A 22,065-nucleotide genomic window follows, 5' to 3' on the forward strand; every position below is an offset into this window, starting at 1 on the left:
CGGAACCAGTCAAGGTTGTCCCCTTTCCCCACTACTATTCATTCTAATTATGGAACCCTTGGCTGAACTAATTAGGACAATTCATTATTAAAGGCATACCAAAATGTATGAGACAACACAAAGTGGGGCTATACGCAGAAGATATCTTTATAACCATCGCAGATCCCATAAGTTCCCATCAAGAGATATACGTGTTAATATATTAATTCCCTTTCTTTCCCTACTTAGGCTGAGTTCACACGATGCGTATTTAATGCGTTTCTGCGGCGTTTTTGCAGTTGCGTAGAAGGGAAGCAATGTTCCCCAATTGAAATCCGCATGTGCTGTGCCCATGATGCGGATTTTTCCGCAGCGTAAACGCTGCGCTCAAAAATCCGCAGCATGTCAATTAATTTTGCGTAAACGCGGCGTTTTCGCCGCCATTGACTTGCATTAGAACGCGCCAATTCCGCAAGACTGCATCTGTACTTGCGTTATTGGCGCGTTCTAATGTGCGGATGGTACCCGGGTGTAGAGGACAGGAGAGTCTCATCCACACCCAGGTACCATTAAAAAAAGCTGTAAAACAAGAATAAAAATATATATATACTTACCATCTGTCGGCCCGCGCAGCGCTCCTGCTTGGTTCCCGGCACTTGCAGTGAGTTGTAGGACCTGCGCTGACGTCAGAGTCATGTGACGGGTCACGTGAAGCTGACGTCGGCAGGTCTTTCAATTCAAAGTTGCCAGCAGCCGGGAGAACGGAGAGAGCAGGACACCGGTGGCCATCGGAGGGTAAAGTATACATGTATTTTTTATTTTTACCATTCTCTCGGGTCACACTATATAAATCCATGCTGTTTGCAAGGATTTATATAGTGTGACCTAGTTGTCAAGCACTTTCCAGGTGATGCTAAAATCGCCTGGAAAGCGCTTGTCAATCCACATGCGGAAACGCATGTGGAAACGCATGTGAATCCGCATGTATTCCGCAGGAAAAACGCATGCACAATCTGCATGCGTTTTTTCTACCAGGGAGATGCAGAAATGATGCAGAAATTTTCTGCTTCATTTCTGCATCGTGTGCACATACCCTTACCCCTTTTCTTATCCCCACATTCCTTACCTATATTTCAGCCCTTTCCATTCCCATACATTTTCCTCTTTTTCCACATTCATTTTCTATTACAGTCTCTCTTTCCTTCAGACTGTAACATCCCTGACGGTGTGCTTGCATAGTGCACCACCTCCCACTATGCAAGACCGCAATCTTACCCATCAGTCCAGCCTGCAAACCTTGCTCCAGTTCATGCTGTGCACGTCTCTTGTCTGATTGCTGAGGGCGGCGACCCGGTTACTTCCTGATTCTTATAGCTGCTGTGGGCGCGCTCCTAATGCGTCCCCAGCCTATTGCTGTGAGTAACTGGACATTTAAACCCCCTCCACCCAGAAGGAGGTGCCTGAGCAATATCTTCACTCAGTTTGTCTTTGCAGCTGAATTGCCAGGTCCTGTCCCGTATCTTGTCTGTTTCTGCCACCCTGGGGGCTGCATACCCAGGCCTGTTATCTCTAACTTCTAGTCTGTTTCCGCCACTCTGGGGGCTGTATACCCAGGCTCGTTCTTGTATATCGTTGCAGTAGCAGTTCCTGTCTGAACTGTATTCTAGCCTATTAGCTGTTTGTTTCTATGTCCGTACCTTCCCTTTTCCTGCAGTGTCTGAACCTGCACCTAACTCCTACTCGTTGTCTCAGTACTCCAGTTTGTGAGTTTTGTGTCCACTCGCTACTTCATAGTAAGTACCTTGTGTGTATCTGGTTCTGCTTGTCCCTTTTCCCTTCCTCCGTATCTACCTCTGTGTGTTCTAGCCATCTTCCTGTATTTTCCAGTCTGTTCAATGTGAACAGAGTCCTGTCCTCTCTGCCTGCACCTTCAGCCCTGTTCCGCTCTGCTTGCTCACTGAGTCAGCGGTTTCTCTCTGCTCTGTCTTGCCCACCGCTCCGGCGGTTCCTCTCTGCTCTGCCTTCCCACCGCTCCAGCGGTTCCTCTCTGCTCAGCCTTGTCCACCGCACCGGCGGTTTCACTCTGCTCTGCTAGCTTACAGCACCGGCGGTTTTGCTCTACACTGTCTTGTCCACCGCACCTACGGTTTCGCTCCGCTCTGCCTTGCTCACCGCACCAGCGGTTCCTCTCTGCTCTGCCTTGTCCTCCACTCCGGCGGTTTCGCTTTGTTCTGCTTGTCTACCGCATCTGCGGCTCTGTTCCTGTCTCCCAGTCTGTACTGGACCTTATCCAGCCTGCGCTCCAACCTGCTAGTACCTCCCTGTCTGCACTCCAGCCGTGCTTGCCAGTATCTCCCTGTCTGCATACCGGCCGTGCTTGCCAGTACCCACCAGTCTGCATACCAGCCATGCTTACCTGTATCCACCTGTCTGCATACCAGCCGTGCTTGCCAATACCCACCTGCCTGTATGCCAGTCTAACCTGTCTGTTCCTGCATTCCCCGGTGTGGGTCAACAACTGTGACCGGGGTCTGACCTGGAGTAGCATCTGGTCCCTCTGCTCGGTTCCTCCTTGGTTCTCGGAGTCGACTGAGCTGCCGTGCGACCTTGGTCGGATCGGGTTGATACTTACACTGTGTGCCGAATTATTAGGCAAGTTGCATTTTAGAGGATTATTTTTATTATTGATCAACAACTATGCTCTCAATCAACCCAAAACCCTCAAATATCCAAGCTTAATATTTTTGGAAGTTGGAGTGGGGTTTTTTTTAGATTTGGCTATCTTAGGAGGATATCTGTTTGTGCAGGTAACTATTACTGTGCAGAATTATTAGGCAACTTAATAAAAACCAAATATAATCCCACCTCACTTGTTTATTTTCACCAGGAAAACCAATATCAGTGCACAAAATTTAGAAATAAACATTTCTGACATGCAAAAACAAAAACCCAAAAAATTAGTGATCAATATAGCGACCTTTCTTTATGATGACCCTCAACAGCCTTCCATCCATAGATTCTGTCAGTTGCTTTTCGATCAACATTGCGTGCAGCAGCCACCACAGCCTCCCAGACACTGTTCCGAGAGGTGTACTGTTATCCCTCCCTGTAGATCTCACATTTTATGATGGACCACAGGCTCTATGGGGTTCAGATCAGGTGAGCAAGGGGGCCATGTCATTATTTCTTCTTCTTTTAGACCTTTACTGGCCAGCCACGCCGTGGAGTAGTTGGATGCATGTGATGGAGCATTGTCCTGCATGAAAATCATGTTTTTCTTGAACGATACCGACTTCTTCCTGTACCACTGCTTGAAGAAGTTTTCTTCCAGAAGCTGGCAGTAGGTCTGGGAGTTGAGCTTCACTCCATCCTCAACCCGAAAAGGTCCCATGAGTTCATCTTTTGATGATACCAGCCTATACAAGTACCCCACCTCCACCTTGCTGGCGTCTGAGTCGGAGTGGAGCTCTCTGCCCTTTACTGATCCAGCCTCTGGCCCATCAAGAGTCACTCTCATTTCATCAGTCCATAAAACCTTTGAAAGATCAGTCTTAAGATATTTCTTGGCCCATTCTTGACATTTTATCTTAGGTTTCTTGTTCAAAAGTGGTCGTTTTTCAGCCTTCCTTACCGTGGTCATGTCCCTGAGTATCGCACACCTTGTGCTTTTTGATACTCCAGTAACGTTGCAGCTCTGAAATATGGCAAAACTGTTGGCGAATGGCATCTTGGCCGCTTCACGCTTGATTTTCCTCAATTCATGGGCAGTTATTTTGCGCCTTTTTTGGCCAACACGCTTCTTGCGACTCAGTTGGCTATTTGCCATGAGATGCTTGATTGTTCGGTGATCACACTTCAAAAGTTTGGAAATTTCAAGACCGCTGCATCCCTCTGCAAGACATCTCACAATTTTGGACTTTTCAGAGCCTGTCAAATCTCTCTTCTGACCCATTTTGCCAAAGGAAAGGAAGTTGCCTAATAATTAAGCACACCTCATATAGGGTGTTGATGTCATTAGTCAACACCCCTCCTCATTACAGAGATGCACATCACCAGATTTACTTAATTGGTAGTTGGCTCTCAAGCCTATGCGGCTTGGAGTAGGACAACATGTACAAAAAGTATCATGTGATCAAAATACTCATTTGCCTAATAATTCGGCACACAGTGTAGTTACGCCCCTCCAGGCACTCCTCGGTTCATGGTACAGTGGGATCACTAATCACGCTCAGGCCAGTCAGTCCGGGCGCGAGCGTAAAACAGACTTTCCATAAAATTTCTTTCCTTGTTAGGTTAGTAGGAAAATAGCATATTATTGCTTTATGCTCATGCATTGTAATTTTTTTTCTTTTTTTTGTGCTTGGTTATATTTATTACACACACTTATACTACTTAATAAAAACTACTTGAACAAAAAAAATGTAATTCTGGAGTTTGATATTTTGATAAGTCAGACTTTTTACAAAGGCCGTAATGTGTATTTTTTAATTATATATTTTTAATGGAGCAAAACGAGGGCGATTTGAACTTGTTTTTCTTTCCTTCATGTTTTGAAAAGCATTTTTTTTACTGTATTTAATAGCTCCTTTAGGGGAATTGAAGCTGTGATTATTTGATAGCTTATGATATACATAGCAGGGCTTAGAGAAAAATCACAATGTCCTATGAACGCCAGCCATGGGCTTTCACAGGAGGATTGTGATAACAGACATAGGGTTCGTCCGCAGTCTCCTGGGCTGTCATCAACGTGCCACAATCACATCATGGGTGCGCTCAAGGGAGCATGAAATGACACCTCCCACCCCCCCCCCCGTCATATGTCGGCAAGGGGTCAACAATAAAAGTATTTGGCACCTAATGGGTTAACAGTAGTTAAAAAAAACACGCTGGAGTGGTGCTTTAGATTTAATCACTGGGAGTGCCGCCACCAATATACCTACTAGCTGCTGTCTTCAGCTGTTATCGGCGCTGCTCCAGTCACCTTCAGCTGGTTGATACCTTCCCAGTTTTTGCTGCGTGAGCCAGAAGTCATTTCTCAATTTAAGTCATTTAGCGCTTGTGGTCAGTCAGAAGTTAAGGACACAAGATGGTGGCGCCGGGAAGAACTGAAGGTTGCGACTGGCAAGTATAATACTGGGGTCAGCAACCTTACATTAGTGGCACCACTCCTGCACTGAAATAAAAAAAATAATAAAAAAACACGCTAGAGTGGTGCTTCATATACAAGTCGTCTTCTCACAAATCAACTCACACAGGGAAGAAGTACACACACACCCAGTGAGAAGTATAACTTTTGTCCATGTGAGTACAGTAACTCATTAGGTGCCAAATCCTTTACCAATATCTCCACAACGGAGAGGCAAAATAAAAAAAAAAAATGTTTTATGCCGCTATGCAACCACTATTACATTGTGTGTCCAGCTCAGCATGAAGAAATTATCAAAAGGTCTTCTTTAAAAGGGTTTTCCCAAGAACAAAAGTTCATTTAAAAAATTGTCTGTGTCTGACCGTGTACAGGACATCCAACAGCTCCTGGGCGGGGAGGAAGCAAGAGACAATACTGACATTACAGAAGGGGATCACAGAGGATTCATTTTGTGGGGTAAAATATTGTTTAAAAACAGGCAGTGAAATTGGCAGGCAGGTTGTTGCTATGGTGTCCGAAGGTCATCATGAATACATCCAGGTCACCAGGCTACGGAAAGCCTTTTGGACCATGCGCAGAAGCGATCTCTCAGTGCAGCAGTGACAGGTATAAAGCATTGCAATGCATTATACCAGCGTTCGGAGTGCCAAAAGTTAAAAGGGTTTTCCCACAAACAAAAGTTTATTTTAATCAGTAGATCTTGGAATAATAATTAATTCCACAATTGGATGTGTTTAAATTGAATGTTTCTTTTGCCGAGATAATCTTATAAATGTGCCCCTGCTGTGTACTGTGTAATGGATGTGTCTGACCGTGCAGGAACGTGGTCTGATTATACTACATCTCCTGGGCAGGGGAGAGAAAAAAAATGTATATGGACATTACAGCACGGGATCGTAAAGTAATTGTTATGATCTACAACATAAACTAGGGAAAGAAGGGGAGAGCTGTCCCTACAGTAAGACTAAGCTGAATCCCTACGATGTAGCGGGCTGCCTGTTCCTAGCGAACAGACCTGCCTTAGTCCTAGGCTAGTCGGAACGAAGACCTATAGAGAAAGGGAGGGGTCCCTAAAAGAACTAAGGACTAGGACAAAAATGGGACACCTCCTAAAAGAAGTTGTTGAAGAGCAAAAGATAAACTGACAAAAGTACTAGAGGTCCCAGAGGACCAAGCAAACTAGAGATAAATAGGCACAAAAGCACCTGGCTAGAGAGACAGTCAAAACAACACTGAAGTCCAGCAAAGCCAGAAGGGTGGAGCTGGAATATATAGGAAGATGGTCACGTGACCGCAAAACACAAGATAGAAACAAAAACAAACAAGAGGGTTCTAACAGTACCCCCTCGTCTATGAGGATCCTCCGGATCCTCCAGGCCCAGGCATATCCGGAAATCTCCTATGGAAAGCTCTGACAAGTCTAGGGGCAGAAACGTCATCCGCCTTTACCCAGGAGTTATCCTCGGGACCGAAACCTTTCCAAGCGACGAGATACTGCAATCTCCCTCTATGCCTTCTGGAATTCAGGATACGAGAAATTTCATATTCGCCGTCTTCCACCGATACATCAGCCTTTTTCAACAAGGAAACATGAAACACAGAATTAATCTTCCAGGAGGTGGGAACCTCCAACCTAACAGCAGACTGGTTAACCACCTGAAGCACCTTAAATGGCCCCACAAACTTCGGACCCAATTTTTTAGAGGGAATCCTCAACCGCAGATTCTTTGAGGACAACCAAACCATGTCACCCACAGTAAACAAAACCTCTTTATGTTTCCTGTTAAAATACTTCTTGTTAGCCTCTTGAAGGTTACAATGTACATTAATCCAAACTCTCTCCAAATCACCGGAAAAATTCTCCTCCTCCAGCACCACCGACCCCAATTTGGAGAACGAACCAAAAGACGGATGTATCCCAGTACAACAAAAAAAAAGGAGAACACCCAGCAAAGGAGGATGTATGGTTGTTAAGAGCAAATTCTGCGAGAGGCAGAAACTCAGACCACCCCTCTTGATTGTCCACCACAAAACAACGCAAAAACTGTTCAACATCCTGGTTCTTTCTTTCAGTCTGTCCATTAGACTCAGGATGATAACCTGACGAAAATGACAAATGGACTCCCATCCTGTCACAAAAAGCACGCCAAAAGAGAGCCACAAACTGAAGTCCCCTATCAGAAACAATGTCGGTGGTAACGCCATGGAGCCAGACAATTTCCTTAACAAACGCCTTAGCGAGTGTCTTAGCGCAGGGTAGCTTAATGAATAGAACCAAATGACACATCTTGCTAAAAGGGTCCACAACCACCCAGATGACAGTGAAACCCTCGGACACAGGAAGGTCAGTAATAAAAAACATTGCCAGATGCGTCGAAGGCGCACTAGGAACCTCCAGAGGGCAAAGCAACCCCGCAGCAGGGGTATGTGAAGAATTTGCCCTAGCACACACCGTACATTGAAGTACCCACTTGATGACTTCCTTCTGCCATCCAGGCCACCAAAAACTGCGACTGATAAGTCTCTTAGTCTCAGAAATTCCTGGATGACCTGCCAACCGAGACTCATGATACTCCACAAACAAATCTCTCCTAAAGATTCTAGGCACAAACAACCTCCCATGAGGAGTGTTAGATGGGGCATCCTCTTGGGCTTTCAGAATCCCATCTTCCAAAACGGAGTCCAATGCTGCTACCACAACTACTTCCTGTAAAATGCTCTCCTCCTCCTCGGTACCAACCATGGGAGAAAAGCTGCGAGATAAAGCATCAGCTTTAACATTCTTAGTACCAGGGATATAGGTAACAGAAAAATTAAACCGAGAAAAAAAAAGTGCCCACTTAGCTTGACGGGCATTCAAGCGTTTGGCAGCATCCAGATAGATCAAATTCTTATGATCTGTGAAAACCTGAATAGGAAATTTAGCACCTTCCAAGAAATTACGCCAATGTTCAAACGCGAGTTTAATAGCCAGCAATTCCTGATTACCAACATCGTAATTAAGTTCGGTTTCTGAAATTTTTTTCGAAAAAAAAAGCACAGGGATGTACTCCATCCTTGTTCTCCTGAGACAAAACTGCACCGACCCCCACCGAAGAAGCATCAACCTCGACCAAAAAAGGCTTGGTCTCATCAGGCTGCATAAGGATAGGGGCAGAACTGAACCTCTCCTTGAGATACACAAAAGCTTCAATGGCCTCAGTAGTCCACTGGACCGTATTCGCACCTTTCCTGGTGAGATCGGTCAGCAGCTTAACAATTATAGAAAAATTCTTAATGAATTTGCTGTAATAATTGGCGAAACCCAAAAATCTCTGTATAGATTTCAAACCAATAGGCCTAGGCCATTCCTGCACAACCTGAACCTTCACCGGGTCCATCTCAAAGCCCTCGCTGGAGATAATGTAGCCCAAAAAACTAATTCTCTGCACAGCGAACTCACATTTCTCCAGCTTAGCAAAAAGTGAATTATCACTCAATAACTGCAACACCTCACGTACGCTCTGCCAATGGGACTCCAGATCTGGTGAATAAATCAGAATGTCATCCAAATACACAACCACATTCTTACCAATCAAAGGTCTCAGGATGTCATTAATAAGGTTCTGAAAAAACACGGGTGCATTGGTAAGACCAAAAGGCATCACCAGATTCTCAAAATGACCTACCGGAGTGTTAAAAGCAGTTTTCCATTCATCACCCTCCTTCATTCGTAACAAATTGTATGCCCCCCGGAGATCAATTTTAGAGAACCACTTGGCCCCCACTAACTGGTTAAACAAGTCAGGAATTAACGGCAATGGGTAGGAATTGTGTACGGTAATCTTATTAATTTCATGAAAGTCCAGACATGGACTTAAACCGCCGTCCTTTTTTTTAACAAAGAAAAATCCAACGACCACAGGCGACTTAGAAGGTCTAATGTGACCAGCAGCCAAGCTCGTCTGTATGTATTCCTCCAAGGCCTTTCTTTCAGGGATAGTCAGATTAAATAAGCGACTCTTGGGAAGAGTAGCTCCAGGAACAAACTCAATGGTGCAATCATAGTCCCTATGAGGAGGTAAAACTTGCGACTCCTCCTCTGAAAAAAACTTCCAAAAATCCTGAATAGGTACAGGTAATTCCCCTTTTTCCACAGCCGCAATGCGACCATTACAACATTTATCATAGCACTTAGGACTTCAAGACTTAATCTCATTAGTAGACCAGTCCAGTAAAGGATTGTGCAGTTTTAACCAAGGCAAACCAAAAACGACTGGAGAGGGCAAATTATTTAATACCACCAAATCCAAATATTCTTGGTGAATGCCATTGATAGTGAGGGGAAATGCAGCAACCTTGTGAGTAATACATTTCAAAGGAGTGTTATCAATGGCAATCACAGAAATAGGTGATGATAAAGGTTTGGATTTCAATTTAAGGTTTTCCAAAAACCCTTTATCAATCACATTAAGTGTTGAACCACAATCCACAAATACCTGAAATTCAATCAAATCTTCCTGCAATGAGGTACTCCCTGAAAGAAATACTCCCTTAGAGCTCAAACAAGCAATACGGGCGTAACTGACCTTTTTTTTTTTCTTTACTTAAACGAAGCTCACAGTTCTTAATCAAATGGTCAGTTTTACTACAATAAAAACACAATCCCTTGGAAAACCTGCGGTCTCTTTACTGAGAGCAGAGTGACATCGCCCCAACCTCCATCGGTTCTCCGCCATCCGAGCAGACCCTCTGGGGACTAGGAGCTGCCATTGCAGGAATTTTTTCATCATTAACCCTGGCACGCAGTCTCCTGTCCACACGTATAGCTAATTGCATGGCTTCTTGCAAGGTCTCAGGTGCAGGAAATGCAATCAGCAGATCCTTAACCCTTTCACTTAGACCAGCAAGAAAAAAACATTTTAACGCCGAATCATTCCATTTCACTTCTGAGGACCACCTTCTGAAGTGTGTACAATAATTTTCAACATCACCTGACCCCTGATTCAAACGCCTCAGTTCTGTCTCAGCAGATGAGACTCGATCAGGATCGTCATACAATAGCCCAATAGCAGGAAAAAAATCCTCCACTGACCTAAAACACAGATCATTAGGTTGGAGAGAAAAGGCCCACCCCTGTGGTTCCTTGCGCAAAAGTGACATGATAAACCCAATGCACTGTGATTCATTCCCAGAGGACCTTGGTCTCAAATGAAAATATAATAAACAATCATTTTTAAAGGAAAAAAAAAATCTTTTTGTTTACCATAAAAAATATCAGGGAGTCCTACCTTGGGTTCGACAAAGTGCGCTCCAGGACAGCTACTCACGTGTTGCCGGAGCTCGGACACCTCCAGAGACAATCCCTGCAGGCGTTGAGCCAAATCTTGAACAGAAACCATACTGATCCCCGCATTTCTTTCCTTAAGGTTTTTGTTTTAGGCTGGACTTACTGTTATGATCTGCAACATAAACTAGGGAAAGAAGGGGAGAGCTGTCCCTACAGTAAGACTAAGCTGAATCCCTACGTTGTAGTGGGCAACCTGTTCCTTGTGAACAGCCCCGCCTTCGTCCTCGGTTAGTCTGAACCTATAGAGAAAGGGAGGGGTCCCTAAAAGAACTAAGGACTGGGACAAAAATGGGACACCTCCTAACAAAAGTTGTTGCAGAGCAAAAGATAAAACTGACAAAAGTACTAGAGGTCTCAGAGGACCAAGCAAACTAGAGATAGATAGGCACAAAAGCACCTGGCTAGAGAGACAGTCAAAACAACACTGAAATCCAGCAAAGCCAGAAGGGCGGAGCTGGAATATATAGGAAGATGGTCACGTGACCGCAAAACACAAGATAGAAACAAAACAAACAAGAGGGTTCTAACAGTAATCTCTGAAGTAACACATTGTTTAAAAACAGGCAGGGAAAAGGTTTACCTCACAAAAAGAAATCAGCTACGATCCCATGCTGTAATGTTAGACTCTTGCTTCCTTCCCTGCCCAGGAGCTGTGGTATGATCAGACCATGTTCCTACACAACACACATCCATTACACAGCACATAGCAGCGGCACATTTATAAGATTATCTCAGCACAGGAACATTTTACTTAAACACATCTAATTGTGGAACTTATTATTCCAAAATCTATTGATTAAAATTAACTTTTGTTCATGGGAAATCCCCTTTAATGTTCCACAAAGGAAATATATAAAATAATAGTATGTATGTGGCTGGAAAAACCAGACCTTTAAACAGTTATTAGTTAAACCCTTCCGAGTACACCGTAAAAAATAAAAAAACAAGGCAAGAAACTAGTTTTTCATTATACCGCGGAACAAAAAGTGGAATAAAACGCGATCAAAAAGAGGTATGTAAATAAAAATGATATAGCTGAAAACGTCATTGTGTCCCTCAAAAAATAAGCTGCAATACAGCTCCATCAGTGGAGAAATAAAAAAAGCTATAGCTCTCAGAATACAGCGATGCAAAAATAATTGTATCTATAAAATAGTGTTTATAGTGTAAAAGCGCCAAAACATAAAAAAAAATCATAAATGTGGAATCGCTGTAATCGTACTGACCTGAAGAATAAAGCTGCCTTATTAATTTTAATGACACGCGGAACGGCATAACAAAATAAAAAATTGCAGAATTGCTGGTTTTTGCTCATTCTGCTTCCCAAGAATCGGAATAGAAAGCGATCAAAATAGGTCATGTGAAATATGACCTTGTGTGTGATCGCAGCCCAACATATAAAAAAACAATATATATCTGGTATCACTGTAATTGCACCAACCCGAATAATAAAGTTGTCTAATCACTTATATCATACGAGGAATTGTGTAATAAGTAAAGCCTATTCTTGTTTTAAGATTGATTTATTCATTCTGCCACCCGAAGATTGCAGTAAGGCTTGGCACACTCCATGCGGACTGCTTATACAGGAGTTTCCGTGTAAATCTCTAGGTGATTCAGACGGAACCTATGGCGGAAGATTCCCTATAATGAGGCAGATTGAAGCATTGTGGACGCAGTCTGACCTGTGATCTGGTGGTGTCCGTCATTTTAAGTGTGCATAAAAGTGCGGTCGGCCACAGTTTTGTGCACTTCTGAAAAGAAGGACACTGCGGAATAGAGGCCAGATGGAGACCAGAGTAACTCTACTGCCTCATCATAGTGAATGGATCCCTCAGGGGTTTCATCTGAATCACGTTACTTGGAGATTTAGATGGAAACCCTGATATAAGTGCTCATCATAGAGCACAGGATAAATGGATCCAAAATGTTACGTAAAATGTTCCCAATAAAAGCTTACACTCAATCCACACAAAAAAAAAAGTCCCCACTCAGGTCCGTCATCTGTCACTGTAAATATAGGGGCTTCAACGTTACTGGTAGCACAAAGGCTCTGGAAAAAAGGGAATTAGACATACTGGTAATTCTGTTTCCAGATAGTCCCTCAGGACAGCACACTAGGAGGTAGTCCTTCTGACCTATAGACGGGACAGGATCACAGAGAGGTTAAAAGGCCCCATCCCACCTCCACCCTCCAGTGTTTTTACCAATTACCACCGAAGGATGGATGCAAATTGTCTATACGAGCCACTAGAAACTCATATACTAGAACCACTGTCAGGAATTCACACAGCGACGACACCTGGGAGATCACGCATTATCTCACTATGTCACGGATTTCGTATGGCGTCACAGCTTGGGATTCCAGCTCCAGGAATGTGTGTATGCCCCATACGGTTGCTGCTGGCTTCATGATAGCCCGATTATTAATATTATTCTCTGCCACCACCGGCCGAGTTTGAAATATAATACAGGCCTGTACGGACGCCTGCGTTTTGGTAGCGTATATGGCTTCGGGGGAGGGAACGATTACAGGACAAAAGAAACAGAACTATTAAATTTTATATTTAATCCAAAAGGGAGGCAGTGTTTAGGAAAAATATATACAAGGATTTTACAAAGGATACATTAGAATACATAGGCAGTTACATAAAATAAACAGGATTAAAGAGAAAACTTACGCTATACAGTTCACAGGGACGAATCAGCATAGGTGGAGGAGGGGCTCCCCAGTTTGATTTGAGTGTTATCGAACGCGACCTGTTGCTTATAGTCCTTATAACCCCCTGGCAATGAGTGATCCTCTATTCTCCATGAATTCTCTTATACCTAAGGGGAGTTCTGCCCACATGCCCCTTGTGGTTACATCATGTGGGTTGGTCTCCAGCCTGTACATTTTTATTAAAAATGCTCACTTCTGCAATAACTTATCGCTCGTTGATCGCAGAAGGTTGAAAACGACGCCATTTTTTCCGTTCTGATTTTACCTTCATATAGAGACCACAGATCGCACAGTTTCAATTTGCTATTTTGTTACTTTTGCGCCACGGCCACCCCAGAGGGGCCTACGGCTATGAAAAACTGAGCATCTTCTTTCTTGGCTGTACCTGCCACTAAAAATATGGGTCCAGTTATCATCAGAATTATAGAACTTCAGTTATTCCATATTTCATATTGGCTCCTATTGGACTGGGGATGGTGGCCGGGAATTGTTTATGAGTGCCTTTGAACTTAACGAACTTCGTCCATCTCTCTGTGTCTAATCACCCCCCCCCCCCCCCCGCGTGTCTGCCAGGGAGAAGGATGCTCGCATTTTAAGTAGTTTGGTGGCACCTCTTGGCTGCCAGCGTTTGTTTAAGGCCTTACTCATTACTGTGTTAATTGGGGCTTTGTGCTGAGAGTTTTATGGAGACAGTTCTTGTACTGACAAGTGGTGAGGGGGGCTTCAGGGGGGAGAAATGGTTAATATTTCCATGACATTAATATCTCAGAGCCATGGCGACCAGATGAACAAATGACCCGCAGGAAGACAGAGCCTGCGCCAGCCCTATAAAAATAAGAGAGGGAATTAATGGTGCTGTTCTGAGGGACTACCTGGAAACAGAATTACTGGTAGGTTTAATTCCCTTTTTCCAGTACATCCTTCAGGATAGCACACTAGGAGAAATACCAAATCAATAGTACCAGGGTGGGTAAAGAAACCTCAAGGGACCAAAGTCCTGTGCAGGAACCAGGCCAGGTATAGAAAAGATCTGTACGATCAGAAGAAATATAGACAAGTAAAGAGATCTGCAAATGCAAAGATAAAGCACCATAACGAGTGTCTGATATATATGTATAATGCAAACATTCAGTATAAATGTGATGAATTATGCAGGAGAAACAGAGGGAGAGAGAGACTCCCATGTTGTACCCCAACACCAATAATAAACCGCTGTGATTGTTAGAAAGATTACACTTATAACACCGCAGCCATATAATAGACCTTAAACATCTCTAATAGCCCCGCAAAGGTATGGTGATAACCTCTGCCACAAACCCAACGAGGACTGTTGTAGACCAACAATAAACTTGCATATGCTTAATAACACAGGGCTGTTCCTTCACCAGTACTCCTGGGCTCTGACTAAACGCCGGTTACAGAGCAGCTTACCATAGTACGATGAGTCCTGCAGGACCGAGGCCCTGGATTGCTGGAAGATCAAACCAATAACAGTTAGTATATGGATAAATGGGCAGAGCATTGGTATGCCTATACATTACTCATCCCGGAGCCCACAGACGTCTATTCTGACTCTCTAGATCTCTAGGCCTCAAGTAAGGGGCTGGATATTATTGAAACGAATGAACATGCAGGCTGGCAGGTAACATCCCCTGCCATTAACAACGCTGGGCTCCTCATCAGAACCCCTGATAGGAAAGGGTAGATCACCCCCCCCTGTGGTGTCGATGTTAACAACACAGGGAATCGGGCACTGAAATTAATGAAAGTGGCCTAAATAAATGCCCTTACCATTGGTTGTGCCATATACATTTATAATATAACGGCAGATGCGTGTCTCTGTCCGAAGCCTCGATAGACTGCGCATGCGTGACGCGCAGTCTGGCTCCAGACAGAAGACCCGCATCCAGCCGTTACAGGTAAGACAGCCACTGCTATGGGGCCCGAGCGGGCCCGTGAGGGCCCCAAGCAGCGTGGGAACGAGGAGGATAGGTGAGTAGGAGGTGGCGGCGGCAGAGGAGCGGGTTGCGGCAGTGGAGGAGCGGAGCACACTACCACGTGTGCCCACTGCTAAAGGTACATGAATATTCCCTCTGAGGCCACTCCCATGGGCGTGGAGAAGACGGAATATTAATTCTCTTTAGTAGCAGGCACGGAGGAGCGCTGAGCCCCGGCTCCTGCTGTCAGTGGCCGCCGCTAAAGAGAAAGCATATTCAGCTTCTCCACGCCCATAGTCCCGGCATGGAGAGGAGTGAATGTGCAGGCAGCAGCAGCAGCAGCAGTTCACCTCTGTGTCTGAGAGCGCGCGCAGCTCAGATGCCGACATGAGCTGCTGCAGACAGGACGCAGCGCTGGAGGAGAGGTGAGGAAGGAAGGTGAGTATTAGTGTTTATTGTTTTATGTGTGCAGTCATTGGGGGGATGAGGAGGCCACACATACCAGTGATGGGGGATTGAGGAGGCCACACATACCAGGATACTTGGATTGAGGAGGCCACACATACCAGGAATGGGGGATTGAGGAGGCCACACATACCAGGATTGGGGGATTGAGGAGGCCACACATACCAGGAATGGGGGATTGAGGAGGCCACACATACCAGGAATGGGGGATTGAGGAGGCCACACATACCAGGGATGGGGGATTGAGGAGGCCACACATACCACGGAAGGGGGGGATTGAGGAGGCCACACATACCAGGGAAGGGGGGGATTGAGGAGGCCACACATACCAGGGAAGGGGGGGATTGAGGAGGCCACACATACCAGGGAAGGGGGGGATTGAGGAGGCCACACATACCAGGAATGGGGGATTGAGGAGGCCACACATACCAGGAATGGGGGATTGAGGAGGCCACACATACCAGGAATGGGGGATTGAGGAGGCCACACATACCAGGAATGGGGGATTGAGGAGGCCACACATACCAGGAATGGGGGATTGAGGAGGCCACACATACCAGGAATGGGGGATGAGGAAGCCACACATACCAGGAATGGGGGATTTAGGGGGCCACACATACCAGGGATTAGGGGATTGAGGAGGCCACACATACCAGGGATGAGGGATTGAGGAGGCCACACATACCAGTGATGGGGGATTGAGGAGGCCACACATACCAGGATACTTGGATTGAGGAGGCCACACATACCAGGAATGGGGGATTGAGGAGGCCACACATACCAGGAATGAGGGATTGAGGAGGCCACACATACCAGGGATGGGGGATTGAGGCGGCCACACATACCAGGAATGGGGGATTGAGGAGGCCACACATACCAGGAATGGGGGATTGAGGAGGCCACACATACCAGGAATGGGGGATTGAGGAGGCCACACATACCAGGGATGGGGGATTGAGGAGGCCACACATACCAGGGATGGGGGATTGTGGAGGCCACACATACCAGGGATTAGGGGATTGAGGAGGCCACACATACCAGGGATGGGGGATTGAGGGGGCCACACATACCAGGGATGGGGGATTGTGGAGGCCACACATACCAGGGATTAGGGGATTGAGGAGGCCACACATACCAGGATACTTGGATTGAGGAGGCCACACATACCAGGAATGGGGGATTGTGGAGGCCACACATACCAGGAATGGGGGATTGAGGAGGCCACACATACCAGGATTGGGGGGTTGAGGAGGCCACACATACCAGGATTGGGGGGTTGAGGGGTACTACGCATACCAGGATTTGGGGGGTGAGGGGTGCCACGCATACCCGGATTGGGGGTGAGGGGTGCCACGCATACCGGGATTGGGAGTGAGAGATAGGGTGCCATGCATACCAGGATGAGGGATACAATGCACACCAGGATAGAGATGAGGGGTGCCACATATACCAGGATTGGGGGATTGAGGAGGCCACACATACCAGGAATGGGGGATTGAGGAGGCCACACATACCAGGGATGGGGGATTGAGGAGGCCACACATACCAGGGATTGTGGGATTGAGGGGGTCACACATACCAGGGATTGTGGGATTGAGGGGGTCACACATACCAGGAATGGGGGATTGAGGAGGCCACACATACCAGGGATGGGGGATTGAGGCGGCCACACATACCAGGGATGGGGGATTGAGGAGGCCACACATACCAGGGATGGGGGATTGAGGCGGCCACACATACCAGGGATGGGGGATTGTGGAGGCCACACATACCAGGGATTAGGGGATTGAGGAGGCCACACATACCAGGATACTTGGATTGAGGAGGCCACACATACCAGGAATGGGGGATTGTGGAGGCCACACATACCAGGATTGGGGGGTTGAGGAGGCCACGCATACCAGGATTGGGGGGTGAGGGGTACCACGCATACCAGGATTTGGGGGGTGAGGGGTGCCACGCATACCGGGATTGGGGGTGAGGGATAGGGTGCCATGCATACCAGGATGAGGGATGCCATACACACCAGGATAGGGATGAGGGGTGCCACGTATACCAGGATTGGGGATGAGGGGAGCCACGCATACCGGAAATGGGGGATGAGGGGAGCCACGCATACCGGAAATGGGGGATGAGGGGAGCCACGCATACCGGAAATGGGGGATGAGGGGAGCCACGCATACCAGAAATGGGGATGAGGGGAGCCACGCATACCGGAAATGGGGATGAGGGGAGCCACGCATACCGGAAATGGGGATGAGGGGAGCCACGCATACCGGAAATGGGGATGAGGGGAGCCACTCATACCGGAAATGGGGATGAGGGGAGCCACGCATACCGGGATCGGGGATGAGGGGAGCCACGCATACCGGGATCGGGGATGAGGGGAGCCACGCATACCGGGATCGGGGATGAGGGGAGCCACGCATACCGGGATCGGGGATGAGGGGAGCCACGCATACCGGGATCGGGGATGAGGGGAGCCACGCATACCGGGATCGGGGATGAGGGGAGCCACGCATACCGGGATCGGGGATGAGGGGAGCCACGCATACCGGGATCGGGGATGAGGGGAGCCACGCATACAGGGATTGGATGGTGGGGACAGGATGGGGGCAGCACATACCAGCATGGGAGACCATATACCAATAAAAATGCTCGCCACCAGGGCGTAGAACAGGTTCAATAGCTAGTAAATATATATACACATATACATGAAGAAATTCAAGAACTGATGCCATATTCACATCTGGCTCATAATCCAGGACCTTGGTAAAACTCCGGGGACTGGGAAGAACCCCTTGCCACAAGAGAGTATCATTTAGAAATTGCCTCTATACAAGTAACTAGCCCAGACATTTCATGTCGACTTTTGTATCATATATAATTTTATTTTTAAATATATTCAGGACCAGTTGTCAAACTTGGGCTCGGCCTGGAAAAAATAAAGGCCTAAAAGGCGATCGCACTACCATGTGCAAAATAAATGAGGGAACAAGATGAGATCTTCTCAGCGATATTTGTATCCCCGGACTGCGCCAGCGACAGGGATCCTCCTCTATAGGAGGAATGATAATCTCCCTCAGCTATGGGAAGAAACTATCTACTGTGAGGCAGTGGGACTATGTGTTCTTAAAATCCTTATTGTTGGCGACCTGACTGCTATAATAGTAGTAAGAGTACGGGGTCTTCTGCCATATCATGCTGTACTGTTGATTCACAACAAAAGTACAAAGAGGGTCGAGATACCCTCCTTGATAAATATAATATTACAGACTATGGGACTAGAATTTTTAACAGGAGGACGATCAAGGAAACTAGAACGATCGCTGTATGATGAGTTGGGAAGGATTCTTTTCCCCAACATGATTAGCACCTATCTCATAGGTTTTACTATGCCCGGAAAAGTAGTATGTCATGTTATAGGATGAACTCAATAGACATACGTCTCCCTTCAACCACGACCCCTAGTACTTAAAGGCATAGCTGAATTGAGATCCCTTTTCCAAAACAGAATACTAGGCCAATCAGAGCATAGTTGTTACTCTGGCTAAGCCCAGATGCACAGATTGAGGCAAAGGAATATGGATCTAGGTCCAGAAATACTAAGATTCTATAACCAGAATTGAGGCCAGAGACAAAGTGTGAAAAGGTAGTACTATGAGGTCCAGAGGCACTATATAAAGTACAATGAGGTACTATGAGGTACAAGGGCACTATAAAGTACAATGAGGCAACCTGGGGCACAAAGGCACCCTAAGGTGCTATGAGACACCATAAGGCACACTGATGCAGAGGCACACCGAGGTACAAAGGCACAATGATGCTGTAACATTCCTGGCGGCGTGCTTGCATAGTGCACCACCTCCCACTATGCAAGACCGCAATCTTACCTGTCAGTCAAGCCTGGAAACCTTGCTCCAGTTCATGCTATGTGCATGTCTCTTGACTGACTGCTTAGGGCGGCGGCCCGGTTACTTCCTGATTCTTATAGCTGCTGTGGGCGCACCCCTAATGCGTCTCCAGCCTATTGCTGTGAGTCACTGGATATTTAAACTCCCTCCACCCAGAAGGAGGGGCCTGAGCAACACCTTCACTCAGTTAGTCTTTGCTACTGAATTGCCAGGTCCTGTCCTGTTTCCGCCACTCTGGGGGCTGTATACCCAGACCTGTTACCTGTGACTTCTAGTCTGTTTTCGTCACTCTTGGGCTGTATACCCTGGCTCGTTCTTGTATCTCATTGCAGTAGCAGTTCCTGTCTGAACTGTATCCTAGCCTGTTACCTGTTTGTCTCTATGTCCGTACCTTCCCTTTTCCTGCAGTATCTGAACCTGCACCTAACTCCAACTCGTTGTCTCTGTACTTCTGTTTGTGAGTTTTGTGTCCACTCGCTACTTCATAGGAAGTACCTTGTGTGTATTTGGTTCTGCTTGTCCCTTTTCCCTTCCTGCGTATCTTCCTCCTGTGTTCTAGCCATCTTCCTGTATTTTCCAGTCTGTTCCATGTGAACAGAGTCCTGTCCTCTCTGCCTTGTCCACCGCACCTGCGGTTTCGCTCCGCTCTGTCTTGCCCACCGCTCCGGCGGCTTCCCTCTGCTCTGCCTTACCCACCGCTCCGGCGGTTTCTCTCTGCTCTGCCTTGCCCACCGCTCCGGCGGTTCCGCTCTGCCTTGTCCACCGCACCTGCGGTTTCTCTCTGCTCTGCCTTGCCCACCGCTCCAGCGGTTCCTCTCTGCCTTGTCCACCGCACCTGCGGTTTCTCTCTGCTCTGCCTTGTCCACCGCACCAGCAGTTCCACTCTGCTCTGCCTTGTCCTCCGCTCCGGCGGTTTCGCTTTAATCTGCTTGTCTACCGCATCTGCGGCTCTGTACCTGTCTCCCAGTCTGTACTGGACCCTATTTAGCCTGCGCTCCAACCTGCTAGTAGCTCCCTGTCTGCACTCCAGCCGTGCTTGCCAGTATCTCCCAGTCTGCATACCAGCCGTGCTTGCCAGTGCTCACCTGTCTGCATACCAGCCGTACTTGCCAGTACCCACCTGTCTGCATACCAGCCGTACTTGCCAATACCCACCTGCCTGTATGGCAGTCAAACCTCCCTGTTCCTGCATTCCCCGGTGTGGGTCAACAACTGTGTGGGTCAGGAGAATAATTAATCTGAACTCAGAATAAACCTCTTATATGAGTAGTACACCTCAATTGTCAGACGAGCCCCACCTGAAGGAGCCACTTTAATGAGGCACAGCTGCAAAGCAACCTTCATGGAGATAATGTGCTGAATTAACACCATATGTCCTTTAGGTTGTGTGCCACTATGCGTTTTTTAAGCGTTTCCGCAGCGGCAATTCCGCTGCAGAAACGCTTAAAAAACGCTTGGTAGAAGGTATGCCATGTTCCCCAATCATTGCGGAAAAATCCGCAGCACTACCAATTATTTTGCGGAATCGCTGCGTTTTCGCCGCCATTGACTAGCATTGAATCGCATAATATCCGCATACATGTGCACATGCGGATATCATGCGGTTCAATGTGCGGCTGGTACCCGGGTTTGGAGAAGAGGAGACTCTCCTTCAGACCCAGGTACCATATACATGTAAAAAAAAGAAAAGAACAAAATAAAAAATATATATTATACTTACCTTCTGATGGCCCCCGGTCTCCATAGCAATCCATCCTGGCTCGCCTGCAGCTCGCGATGGTCTAAAAGGACCTGCCATGACGTCATTTAGTCATGTGACGGGTCACGCGACCACTGATGTCGGCAGTCGCGTGACCCGTCACATGACTAAATGACGTCATGGCAGGTCCTCTTTTAGACCACCGCTAGACACCGGACGGATCGGACAAGGAGACCGGGGGCCATCAGAAAGTAAGTATAATATTTATTTTTTAACATTCTTTTTCGGTCACAATATATAAATCCATGACGGTTGCATGGATTTATATAGTGTTACCAAGTTGTCAAGCACTTTTCCAAGTGATGCTAAAATCTCTTCGAAAGCGCTTGATAACCCGCATGCGGAAATGCATGTAAAAAAGCTTCACTTACACTTGTCCCTGGCAGGAAAAATGCATGTAAAATCCGCATGCGCTTTTTCTGCCAGGGAGATGCAGAAACGCTCAGAAAAAAACAGGAGCATTTCTGCATCGTGGGCACTTAGGCTGTGTGCCCACGATGCGTTTTTTAAGAGTTTCTGCAGCGGCAAAAACGCTGCAGAAACGCTTAAAAAAAAGCATGGTAGAAGGCCTGCTATGTTCCCCAATGATAATCCGCACATGCTGCGGAAATTTCCGCTGCGGGTTATCATTGCGGGAAAAAAAGCAGCACTACCAATTATTTTGCGGAAGTGCAGCGTTTTCGCCGCCATTGACTTGCATTGGAACGCATGGATTCTGCATCACTGCATCTGTAGATGCGCACTTCATGCGTTTCAATGTACGGACGGTACCCGGGTCTGGAGAGGAGGAGACTCTCTTCCGGACCCGGATACC

General features: G+C 46.7%; 1 protein-coding gene across 8 annotated transcripts in view; it reads right to left on the reverse strand.

The window, feature by feature from the left end:
• Positions 1–22,065, reverse strand: part of PIP5K1C (phosphatidylinositol-4-phosphate 5-kinase type 1 gamma) — a 633,992-nt gene that overhangs the window by 487,257 nt on the left and 124,670 nt on the right. The window lies entirely within an intron of this gene.

The sequence above is a fragment of the Phyllobates terribilis genome, unplaced genomic scaffold (assembly GCF_046119375.1).
Source record: "Phyllobates terribilis strain yellow unplaced genomic scaffold, ASM4611937v1 Scaffold_1__5_contigs__length_1240528914, whole genome shotgun sequence".
Taxonomy (NCBI): Eukaryota; Metazoa; Chordata; class Amphibia; order Anura; family Dendrobatidae; genus Phyllobates; species Phyllobates terribilis.